The 12,224-nt window shown below is 38.2% G+C and overlaps 1 pseudogene; it reads right to left on the minus strand.

The window, feature by feature from the left end:
• Positions 1-11,437, minus strand: part of LOC143379970 (large ribosomal subunit protein uL30m pseudogene) — a 47,960-nt pseudogene extending 36,523 nt beyond the window's left edge.
• Positions 11,438-12,224: the final 787 nt, after the last annotated feature.

Genomic DNA, 12,224 nt, shown 5'->3' on the forward strand with positions numbered 1-12,224 from the left:
GTTCTGCCATTTGGTCCATTCAGTCTCTGATAAGAGATCATATTCTAAGTGTGAATTAAGGGTCATGCTGATAATTTCCATTTTTGCCTTTAGGTAATATTAATCAACAAACATAGGTAAATAGGGACTCTCTAAGGGAATTTCTAAGCATGCCACAAGTCATGAACAATTTTCAATGATAACAAAGACAAAACACAGGGAAAGACAGGTCATCATTTAAAAACTTTATAAGTGATGACCTATCTAAGACAAAGCTAATATACTGAGAGACTCCAGTCTAATGATACCTTATATTTGTCAGACCTTATATTTGTCAGTCCTTAGGACTGGTTTTGATCACGGATTTATTAGACTAATAAACATTGCCCATTCTTACGTTCTTTATCCAGGTAGAGAAAAATATTATTCATGGTAGACAATTAAAAACAATGATGAGGAATGTAATTTTACCCATGATTTTTGGTAAGATACATTAATTTTCTATTACTATATACCAAACCATCACAATACATGTTGATTTTAAGTGACAATATATTTGTTTCCTTAAAGTTTCTATGCATTAGGGATCTGGGTATGGCTTAGAGAAATGCCTCAGATTGGCGAGGTTGTAATTAAGCTATGTTCATACATTATTTCTGTTATACTCTACTAACTAAAAACAAATGACTAGACCAGTCCATACTCAACAGGAAGGAATTATACAGGGAGTGAACACTAGGAGATGGGAAAAATTTGCAGTCAATTGTGGAATTTCCTACTATAATTTCCTCTGACCACAGTGATTACCATCCCTTCCATATGAAAAATACACTCACTTTCTTCCGAAGCCCCCATAGGTGGTATCCCAGTATGGTATCAGTTTAAAGTTCAGAATACATCATCTAAATCAGGTCTAGGGCAGATAAAGCTCCTCCCAACCTTTAAGCCTAAACAGATAAATTATGGCCCCTTCCTCATATCCAATATACAATGAGAAAAAACAAAGGATAATTGTTATAAATATTCTAATTCAAAAAGGGGTGGGGGTGGAGAATGAGAGTGGCTTTTTGTTCCATACAAACAATTCTTTGAGCCAACCAGAAGAATGTTGGAATTCCCATGGATCTCATTTTCACTCTCTAGGTTCTTGTTTCCTCTTTCTGAGTCATCTTTTTTTTTTTTTTTTTTTTTAATCAAAGCTAACATGTGTTTTCAGATGAATATTTTTCTTGGTCTACTTCCTACTAGTAATATTTGGGGACCCGATCTCTTAATTTGTGCTATGTCCATTTCAATCCAAGTTGGGTATATTTCTATTGATATAATTCATTACAAATTTTTATGAGTATCCTATAAATCTCATTGGCGTTTATTCCCTTAGAAAAAAGTCACACACATAAATATGTTCAAGCCTTCCTGCCACCCTCTGTAATTGAGAGGATCTGTGAGGCAGACACTTAATCTCTCTGTAGGGTCTTTTGTGTGAGTGAATAGTGTTCTAAGATCTTTCTCTCTCCTAATTTGAGCTTTTAACAAGAGATGAGTCACACTACCCTTGGTTTCATTTCCAGGTCATGTTTTCCTGGCAGCAACCTGGATTTAATTTTTTCTCAAGATATATTTCTTAATTTCAATATTATCTGCCATCTGGAATAGGTTGAAAATTTACAAAAAAACCCAAGTCCTGAATCCCTTTGTTTAATGTTCCTTTCCTCAATTTATCTCTCTCCCTTCCCAGATTACTAGAAGTAGCAAGCAGCAGCCTGGCAGTACCTCCAAGTACTTGGCTTGGCAGTCTCTTTAGCTAGATCATCCAGTTCATAAAGCACGTTTTCAGCTTTCCATGCTACTACAGCAAGAGTGTTGCCAAGACAGCTACGATTATACAACGAGGAGACAACTCTCCCACCTCTGGTCTCCAGTACTTCCTCCTGAAGCCTCACTGGTAGTACCTTCAAAGTCCCTGTTTCTACCAACAGAGTTCAAGGCACTTTCACAAATTGGGGCTCCTCAAAGCCCCGGTTCTAGTTCTAAAACCTACCCTTTCATTTCAGAGTTTCATAAGACAGCAACTCCACTCTCAGGTACTTCATTGTTTTGCATCATTTACTTATTAATATATAACATATCACCCTCCAAAATCAGCAGCAAAAAAACAGCGAAATGTTATCTTACAGTTTTCGTGAGTCAGAAATCCAGGCGCCTCTGATGTAACCTCCCTCACAAAAATTGCTGTAGAATCATCTTCTGAAGCTACAGTCATTCCAAGGCTCAAGTGGAGGAGGATATACTTCCAAGTTCATTGGAGTGGCTGCTGGCAGCCCTCAGGCTCTGCCCGGTTTGCTCACAGGAGACCTCAGTTCCTTGGCTCCTGGGCTTCTTCTCAGGGGAGCTCACAAAAGCCAGCTGGCTTCACTTAGAATTAAGAAGGAGAATCCTACATCTCTCAAGAAATAGAGATGTTTTAAAACATAATCCTGGAAGGGGTATTGTTTCACCTTTGCCATATTCTGAAAATTAGAATCAGAGTATCATGTCTAGCTGCCATGTTCACTGGAATAGGATTCCACAAGGACTGGGAGATGGGGATCATTGGAAACAATTGAGGGTCTCCCTACCACAAAGACAAATCTGCCTAGAATAAGGAAACCTGCAATAGTCGAAGTCTAATTTTTCCAGAACAAAATAAACTCAATGCTCTGGAACATTAACAAAATCAGAGTAAGACTGAACATGTGACTCATCTCTCTATTGTGATTCAGGAACCTTGAGATCAACAGATGCAAATGTCCTTGAAAAATAAGTATCCTAAGTAGAGCAAGGTGAGGGGTCTCAGCTGAATTGTATTGAGTCTTCAAATTGTAAAAAGCTCCCTCCATAAATAAAGAAATCTGTTATGATATAAATAAAGTAAATTTTATTGATTTCCTGCAGCAAGGTAAAACCACCACAAAGACAATTCTGATGTGGAAACTCAGTAGGGGAAGCAGATGCAGTTTTTTGTTGTTAAGGGTTAGACTTAGAGGTCATTAGGAGTAGGTATTAGAAGTGGGATGAAGTCTTTGAATTGATTGATGTGGGGCAAGGTTTTGAGAAAATATGTGTTGTGCAAGTTATAAAACATTCTGCAATTGCAGTCAGATAAGTATGGGGGTGGTTGTTCCAGTTTTTAATAGCAACCACTTAATTTAAGACACGTTAATAATATCATTGCTGAATTTAATATATTGCTTTAGTCCAAATATCTTGTATTTATACTGTGAAATAAAAATGGAAATGTGACTAGGGAGCTCATTGCCTAGTGTTTAAATTCAAATATGAAAATGACCAGTAGTATGCTTCAAAAATATTTTTAGACCATGAAGCAAGAACCTATGTTTAAATCCAGCTCTACAACTCCTGAAATACATAACGTTGATCAAATTGCTTTCACCTATGTATGCCTCAGTTGTATGTTTAAAATTAGAGATAAAAATATCACCTGTACTGTATACAGTAGTTTTGAGGATTAAATGAGTTGCTGTGTGCAGATCTCTTAGAATATGCCTGGGACATAGTTAAGAAGTAAATAAATGGTAACGGTTATGATTATTATGATGATGATGATGTCTAATTGCTCATGTAAAAAGAAGTACTTTCTAAGTTTTTTATTTTTTTTAACCTACCCTCACATATGATAAAATCAAACTAACAACAAAATATAGTTGTCCCTCAGTATGCCTTAGGGACTGGTTCCAGGACCCCCATGGATATTAAAATCCTATGATTCTCAAGTCACTACACGAAATGGTAAAGTTTGTGCCTATATTCTATGCACACCCTCCCACATAGTTTATCCCTAGATTACTTACAATACATAATACAATATAAACAGCTGTCATGCTGTATTTTTTAGTTAATAATTATAAGGAAAAATGTCTGTATGTATTCAATACAGATACTTCTTTTCACCCAAATGTTTTCAATTAGCAATCGGTTGACTCCACACATACAGAACCTGCAGATATAGAGGGCCGATTGCATATCCCGACAGAAAAGAGCATCCAAGTACTTGTTACCTATAGAAGTTGTATGGGTAGCTTCAGTCTTGCATTGGCAGTTCCAGTATGGGGTGAATTCATCTTTGGGTTGCTAGCCCTAACTATACTTGAATGTAGTTTTCCAGCCTTCAGGGTTGAAATTTATAACAAAGCAGACCAAATAGCTATGCCTGCCTCTTTAAAACTTCATCTTTCTCTTAGGCACTCAGGGGTTTTCGTGTATTCTAGCAAGTCTTTACTTATTAACAGATGCCTTCTATTAATTTGTGGAGAAAATTAGATATTATGATAGCTAATGCCCAAACCTTATAAGCTATATCTCCAGAAACTTGATAGAAAAATCTCACTTCTTTGCCTGTCCTCTTCAATTTTTCATCCAGAAATGCTGTTTCTAGTGTGATATCACAGTCAGTAAATTTTTCACTTCAGGTCTTGGCAAGAAGCCAGGTGGTTTTAAAGTCACTTGCTCAGGCAAAAGAAGAATGGTACATTTGGAGTGGAAGTATCCTGGAGGGCATTGCTGCAATTAGATAGATGAATGACCCTGGGTTTTAATTAGAACACTAGGTACACACTCCATATCGTTATTCTAAGAAACTGCACTCATAGAATGAGGTAGTGTAATACTACTGAGTCAATATCCTGCAGATCTGTAAGCACAGTTTCTAGGCAGGAGCCACCTTAATTCTATTTATTTACACCTTTACTATTCTTAATAGACAAAATCACTCTAGATTAACCCTATAGGACAGTTGTATAATGAAATTAATTTTAAAAGTCAGTCAGAGGAAGGAAAAGAATGAACATTATAAAGATGGATATTAATGTCTTTTCTTTTATCTCCTGTGCCCAGTAATAATGTCATTACCTTGTTCTTCTTAACATAGAACCTATGTTCTTAAAAAATAAAGAAAGAAAGAAAAAGGAAACTAATAGCTATCTTGCAAACTTCCTTCATAGTACGTTTATAAAATTAAAACGAATATTATTTTTTCTCTCCATTTCAAGATTGCAAAGCAAACCTGGAAACAAGTTCATAAATATAAAGACCTGTGGGAAAAATGCAATTACAAATCACATGAAAATAATTTTTTTCATAATAAAACTACTCCTGTGTTTGTATTCATTCACTAATCCATTCCATCATTCACTGAACAAGTGGTTTTGGGGGCATTTTTTGTTTGTTTTGTACTGGGGATTGAACTCAGGGTTGTATAACTACAGAGCCATATTCCCAAACCTTTTAATATTTTATTTTGAGGCAGGGTCTCTCTAAATTGCTGAGGCTGGCCTTGAATTTGCAATCCTCTCAACTCAGCCTCCAGAATTTCTGGGATTACAGGTGCACACCAGGTTTGAACAAGTAGTTTTTTGGATAATGCATCTTTACTGAATATATAGAAGGCACTATGAAAGATTGTAGAAATATAAAGGGAGATAGAACATGATCTACATATTCAACAGATGATTTTTAGAGAAAGAGAATTAAATATTAAAAAGATGAACAATACCATGAAGCAAATTTCATGTCCGTCTACTGAGCTTCTTAGACAAGCAATGAGGAAATGTTACTTTCTGTGCCTGTCCCTATGGATAAGGTTTGTTCAATACACAGCTGCTTTGACTTTCTGAGAGACCTCAAGATTCAACAGAGGTGCATCCGTTGGACATCTGGAGCAGAATTACAGGGTTTCACACTAATCATTCAAGCCAGGTCTTTCAAAACTCCGCTTGAAAAACGTTCTGAATTTTCTGCCAATTTTGGCCTCAGACAACGTTACAACACTCATTCCATTTTCCGTAACCTGAACTACCTCTACTTTCTTGCCCTAATATTCTGGACTTTGGTATTTACTGGAGACACTGCTTTCCTTGCAATCATCAGAAACCAGAACTGCCAATTTTTTTTTTTATAATACTAGTGAGTGCTTGTTAAAAACTCTTCCTAGAAACATTAGCATCTTAGTCTGTTCAGCCTATCACAAAATACTAACTGACTTAATGATTTACAAACAATAGAAATTTATTTTTCATAGTGAGGAAGTCTAAGATGGAAGCATGGGAAGATCTGGTGTTTGGTAAGAGCTTGTGGCTCATGGACAGCTGTCTTCTCAGTGTAACCTTATAGAGGAAAAGGTAAGAGTCATCTGGGCTTCCTTTATGAGAGGGTTATAGGGAATAGCAAATTTTTTTTTCCTACTAATATTTCTCACACACAACATACTTCCTAGCATCAAAATGTGAATTTTCCCCACATGGATCAATTCTCCAACATCAGCTGGGTGCTTTATTCTTCATTTGAATCCTGCCACTAACTAGAGTTACAACAGGTTCCACCACTAAGGTCTCAGTTCCACAAAGCGGCTTCCCACATCAGGTGCTGATTTCAAGTCCCAGATTGCTTCTGACCATTGGACTATTTAGCAGAGGTTCTCACACCCCCTCCAGTTCAGTTACAACAGCTCTAACATCTCACAAAAGCATTTTACCTACGTTTACTGGTTTATTATAAAGGGCATTACAAAGAATACAAACAGGTGAAAAGTTTGCCATGGGCAAGTTATGTGGGAAAGGCAAATTTTCGTGCCTCTCTGGTTCAACCATCTGCTAGCAACCCTGTGCATTCAGCAACGTAGAAACACTCCAAAACCCTGCACTTTGGGCTTTTTGTTTTTGTTTTTTGTTTTACTTTGTTTTGTAGATTTCCTTATATAGGCATGATTAATTAAATTACTGGCCTTTGCTAACCAACTAAGCCTTTAGCCCCTCTCCAGTCCCCTAATACCAATGGATAAAGCTGAAAACTCCAAACTTCTAATCATATGAATGGTTCCAATATCAATCAAGCCCCATCCAAAGACTATCCAGGAGGCCCCCAGCCAACAGTAATCTCATTAGTATACAAAAAGAGATATCACTTTCAGAGTCTGTATGTTTAGAAACGGGGCAGAGATCAAATGTATATATTTCTTATCATGTTTTAAGCACTAATCCCATTCATTAACGTTCTTCCCTTGTGACCTAATTGTCTCCCCAAGGTTCCACCTCATCACTTTATGGGTTATGATTTCAATATATGAATTTCAGAGGGACACAAACATTGAGATAAAAACACTTGCAAAGCAAGGCACAATATGAATATTATTATTTTTCCATTTTAGCTGTGTCACCAACAAAATGCTGGGCCCTTATATGAGAGAGAGAGAGAGAGAGTCTCATGGTAGGGTGATTTCCTGCTCCCTTCAGGAAGCCAGTAGTTAAGCCAAAACTGGAAGTCAACAGCACAAGCCTCATTCAATGATCAAACAGTGGAGAAACAGGAGTCTACCTTAGAAGTCAACCTCTCAACCCACTGGGGTTTGTGGTGTCATAGGGAAGGAATATGGTTACTTACCTGTCCTCCTGCCCCACCCTAAATGATCTCACCACCAAAGTCCCTCCCATGACCTGGCCCTGACTCCTGCCTACTAAAAGGGCTCACCAAAAGTAACTAACTCTTCCCATGGCTTGGCTCTGCCAAGCCTATTTATATAAAGCCAAAAACCTTGTGGCCCATAGCCATTTTACCCTGAAATGAGCCACATCAGGTGTTTGGCCAATTGACACCCCCGCCCCCACTGCTCTGAATAAAGAAGAGCTTGCTGATCTGAGGTTTGCTCCCCACCTCCAACATTGGTGCACCTTGAGCTTACAATAGGTCCAGGGCAACAGAAAGAAGGGGGAGGTATATTAATCAGGTGTTTGGAAAGTTTTCTAGATTGCAGGCACCACCTCTTTTCTTTGCTTATCTGACCTTCCTGATTGCTGCCATGGTGATTGTAAACTATCTTGGCCCTGGTGGGTATGTCATTCAGCATGCAAATGGTAGTGAAGTTTGAGGTCTGTTAGAGGTCAATTGGAAGTCATCTTGCACCCAGATGCTTTTAACCATAAAGAACCTCTAAGGTTAGTTGGAGCAAGGTATGCAAGGCAGGCTGTGTAGATTTTGTATGGGGTCACAGCCAATCTTCACAATAATCTATAAAATAGACACTATTATTTTTAATCATAGCTACATCAAGTAAGACAGAAAGAGGTTAAACAATTTGCACCAAATCATAAAGCTACAAAGTGGCAGAACTAGAATGCAAATCAAAATTGCCTCTAAAAATCTTACTCTTTAAAAATAAAATTACTTTGAGATAATTTCAGACTTAAAGAGAAGTTAAAAAAAAATGGTATAGTGAATTCTCAGATATCTTTCACTCAGAATATCCAAATGTTAACATTTTTTTACGTTGCTTTAACTTTTCATCTCACTACTACTTCTCCCTATATTCTGAGTGTTTTAAGTAATTTTCAGGGATCATGCCCCTTTCATCCTACATGGATCCCTGTTTATTTTCTTGACATAAAGAACATTCTCTTTCATACACAATACTATTCTTTATCCTAGAGGGAAAGCCTGGATTATGTGTTGTGTTCAGTGTCATGTCTGTTTGCTTTCCTTAATGTGGAATATTTTTTTTTTTATTTCATGATACTGGTATTTTAAAGATTTCAGAGGAGCCTTTGTTTAGTTCTTTAGAATATATATCAATTTCAGTTGGTTGCATTCAAAACCTTACTCCTAACTACCATCTCTGCTCTTCTCTCACTCTATCATTACATACAGTACAATGTTTCTCCAAAGACTGAGAGTGACATTAAATCTTTCTTCTTCAAAAGGGTTCCAAAAGTGAATTAGCTTCAGTTCCCACAAAACCTGGATGGTCTCTGCCACAAATCCTTCATCTCAGCAAAATTCAAATGGAAAACACTCATTCTTTTCGCCACTCAAGCAAACCGTCAGTGGTGACATCATCTACCTAAGCAAGCCAGAAATTCAGTGCCATCTAGAGGCCTTTGTCTACTCTCACATAGAGTTTGTCACTGAATCTAACCCATCACTTATAATAATTTCTAGAATGTCTAATTTTTCTTTGTTTCCAGCTCAATATCTCTCATCTTCTCCTTTAGCAAGTCTGCCATGTCTCACAGCTTCCAATTCTGTTGTCTCTGCCATCCCCATCCCTTTTATTCTTATTTTAATCCTATACTATTATGTGGGTTGTATGGTTTGATTGCTTAAAATGAGTCAGTTACTTAAAATATACCGATTAGGGTAAAGTCCAAACTTCTCAGAGTGTCATATAAATCCTCTGTGATCTATTCCCTGATGGCTTCTCCATTGCCATCTCCTACTGCCTCAATTTTTACCAGGCTCCCAAAACATGTTTTTTGTCCATATCTTAATTATCCCAGATCATCATAATTACAGATATCCTATCACTCCAAAACATTTATGCAATGTACCAAGCAGTTTTATAACCCTGAGTCCTCACTCATGTTGTTTGTTTTCTTGAACGAGGAATATACCTCTCCCTCTCTGCCTGATGAATTGGTATCCATCCTTTAAAAAAAAAAAAAATCCTCAGGATCTTTTTTGCTATAAAGCATTCACTAAAATATCTTGTGTGATGGTTTATTTCCAAATTTATTCCTTATGATTTTTAAAATATTTTTACCTTGATTTTCAGATATTTGTTTGTTCTTGGCACTTACATATTTACCTTTGTACATATTGCCTGTTTCCCCACCCCCACCCCTAGTAGACTGCTCTTCAACAGCAGGAACTATGTCTTAGTGATTTCATATCCCGGTTCTTTGAAAAGTAGCACATAGCAAATGAGGCATAGTCATGAATGTTTGCTGAATTAATGCAAATCCTGCTCCAAGGATCTCAGATCTGTTCCCAATTGAATGGACTCAGCTTTGAATGAAAGGAAGGACTTAAAGGTGTGCCAGTCCAGGTCCACCAGCACGAAACAAAATTTCTCTCCAGTGGCTCAGGGAGAAGAACTTACCCAAGGTACTACTACTTTCATGGGACCAATCAAGGATGTAATTTCACCCACTCTCTAACAACAGGGGAGGAAATAGTGTTACCAGAGCCTGAAAAGAGCTAGAGTTAAGGAGGAGGGATCATGATAAAGGGGAACTCAGACATTGCCAGACATCCCATGTAAAAGGGAAGAGAGATTGAAAGGAACACCTGGCATCTTCCTATTCTCTCTGTTCCCTTCTTCTGCTTGAACCTCTCACTGGCTGACCCATCGCAAAGCCAACTATCACTGGGATGCAGGGGACACTTCTCTGCAGCCAGCCTTCTGGGGCACAGAACAGGGTATAGAAGGGCTATAATGGATCAAGGTGGGATGGTGAAGTATGGCCAGCAGGACAGCCAAGAAAAAATCCACCCAGAAACAAGGGTTATGTTTCTTATGGTCTGTATTTTTCAGACACCCATCTAAGTGCTCTATACCATTTATTTTAATCTTCCTCACAATGCTATATTAAAGGTATATCACTCTTTCCACCACCATACAAAGAAATGTAGTGAAATTAAAATAAATTATCTCAGATAATATGCAGTCAGGCCCACCATTAGCTCCTGGTCAAAAGGCAAGTTATATTTTATGTATGGGCCACACTCACTGCTTTCTCGAAAGTCCTCCCCTCTCAGTAGAAAGCTGTTATGCAAAGAAAATTTCCCACATTCGATTTCAAGTAATGCTTCTCACTAGTTAATTTTTTTTTATTGTTAGAATTGCAAACCATTCAGCCTCAGTTCCCGGGGTCTACAAATATTTTTAAAAGACTATTCATTTCAGTAAAGTCCTCCCCAAAATAATATAAAAATTCAGAAAGCATGTTTATAAAAGAATTTTATATGTTTGTACCTAAGACTGCTTGACATCATTATTGGAGATTCTTAATAATTTAAAAGGGAGCCAACTATGCTACAGTTCAGAGAAGGGACATGAAGATGGCTAAAAGACAGAAATTAAGACCCAGGAGACAAGTGTGAAGGAACTGGTGTTCTGTATCCTATAAAAGAAAAATAACTGAGTAGAGTTGAAACAAAGGTCTCTAAGAGTGTGAAACAGCTGAAGAGAGGATGGTAAATTCAACTCAGCCTGTCTCTGGAAAGCCCAGAGCTGGGCACTCTGGAAGATATGATTTGGACCAGGCAAGGTCTCTGCTCAGAGTGAAGGGACACCTTGGTAGACAACTATCCAAAATGCAAAGTTCGACATTTTAAGCGTTAGGGAGGTTTTGTTGTTGTTTTGTTTAATTACAGAGTCTCACTAAATTGCATAGGCTGGCCTGGAACTCTTGATCCTCCTGCCTCAGCCTCCAGAGCAGTTTGAATTACATCTGTGTGCCTCCAGGCCCGCTTTAAGTTTTACTAACAGTTGCTTTGCATGAAGGAGATGTTGATTTCACCATGATGCTAGCCTATCATTATCTCTTACCTGGATGACTGTAATAACTTTTTCATTTATTGTACTTTCGGGCTTACACCAGATAGCATTCACAGCAGCAAAAGTGATCATTTAGGATCTAAGTCAGATCATGGTCCCTCCTCTGTTCCTGTTCTCCAGTGGTCCCCAGCACTTTCTAACATGGCCTACAAGACTTTCCATGGTGTGGCCCCTGGCTGTCTTTCTGGGTTAGCTCCTTTACTTTCCCTCCCTCACTGCTCCTCTCAGAGCCTTTCCTCCTTTCCACCAGGTATAGGCCGCCTCAGAGCAGTTGCCGTTGCTGTTCCCCTGACTGGAAAGATTGCTCTTCCACCCTGTTGAGTGGGGCACTCGCTCACTTCATTCCACTCTCCCTCTGAGATATGGACTTCTCAGAATTCTTCCTGAACTCCTTAATTAGACCAGCAGCCTCAGTCTCTTTTTCCATACCATTACTGTATTTTTCTTTTCTCTAGCCTTAATCCTAGCTCTTAATATATTCTGTAGACCTGTGCATATGAATTATCTATCTACCCCCTTTATACAAGCACATATACCCCACCTGTAAGCTTCTGAGAGTAGGGATTTTGTCTTATTCACAGCTGTACCTCAAAAAATATCTGCAATAATTAGAGCTTAAAAATATGCATTGTGCAGTGGCACACACCTGTAATCCCAGCAGCTTGGGAGGCTGAGGCAGGATGATTGAGAGTTTACAGGCAGCCACAGCAAAAGCAAAGTGCTAAGCAACTCAGTGAGAGAACCTGTCTCTAAAATACAAAATAGGGCTGGGGATGTGGCTCAGTGGTTCAGCACCCCTGGGTTCAATTCCTGGTACCAAGAAAAAAAACACATTTTTTTTTCTTGAATAAATAAATTC

Source organism: Callospermophilus lateralis, chromosome 14 (genome assembly GCF_048772815.1).
Source record: "Callospermophilus lateralis isolate mCalLat2 chromosome 14, mCalLat2.hap1, whole genome shotgun sequence".
Classification (NCBI taxonomy): Eukaryota; Metazoa; Chordata; class Mammalia; order Rodentia; family Sciuridae; genus Callospermophilus; species Callospermophilus lateralis.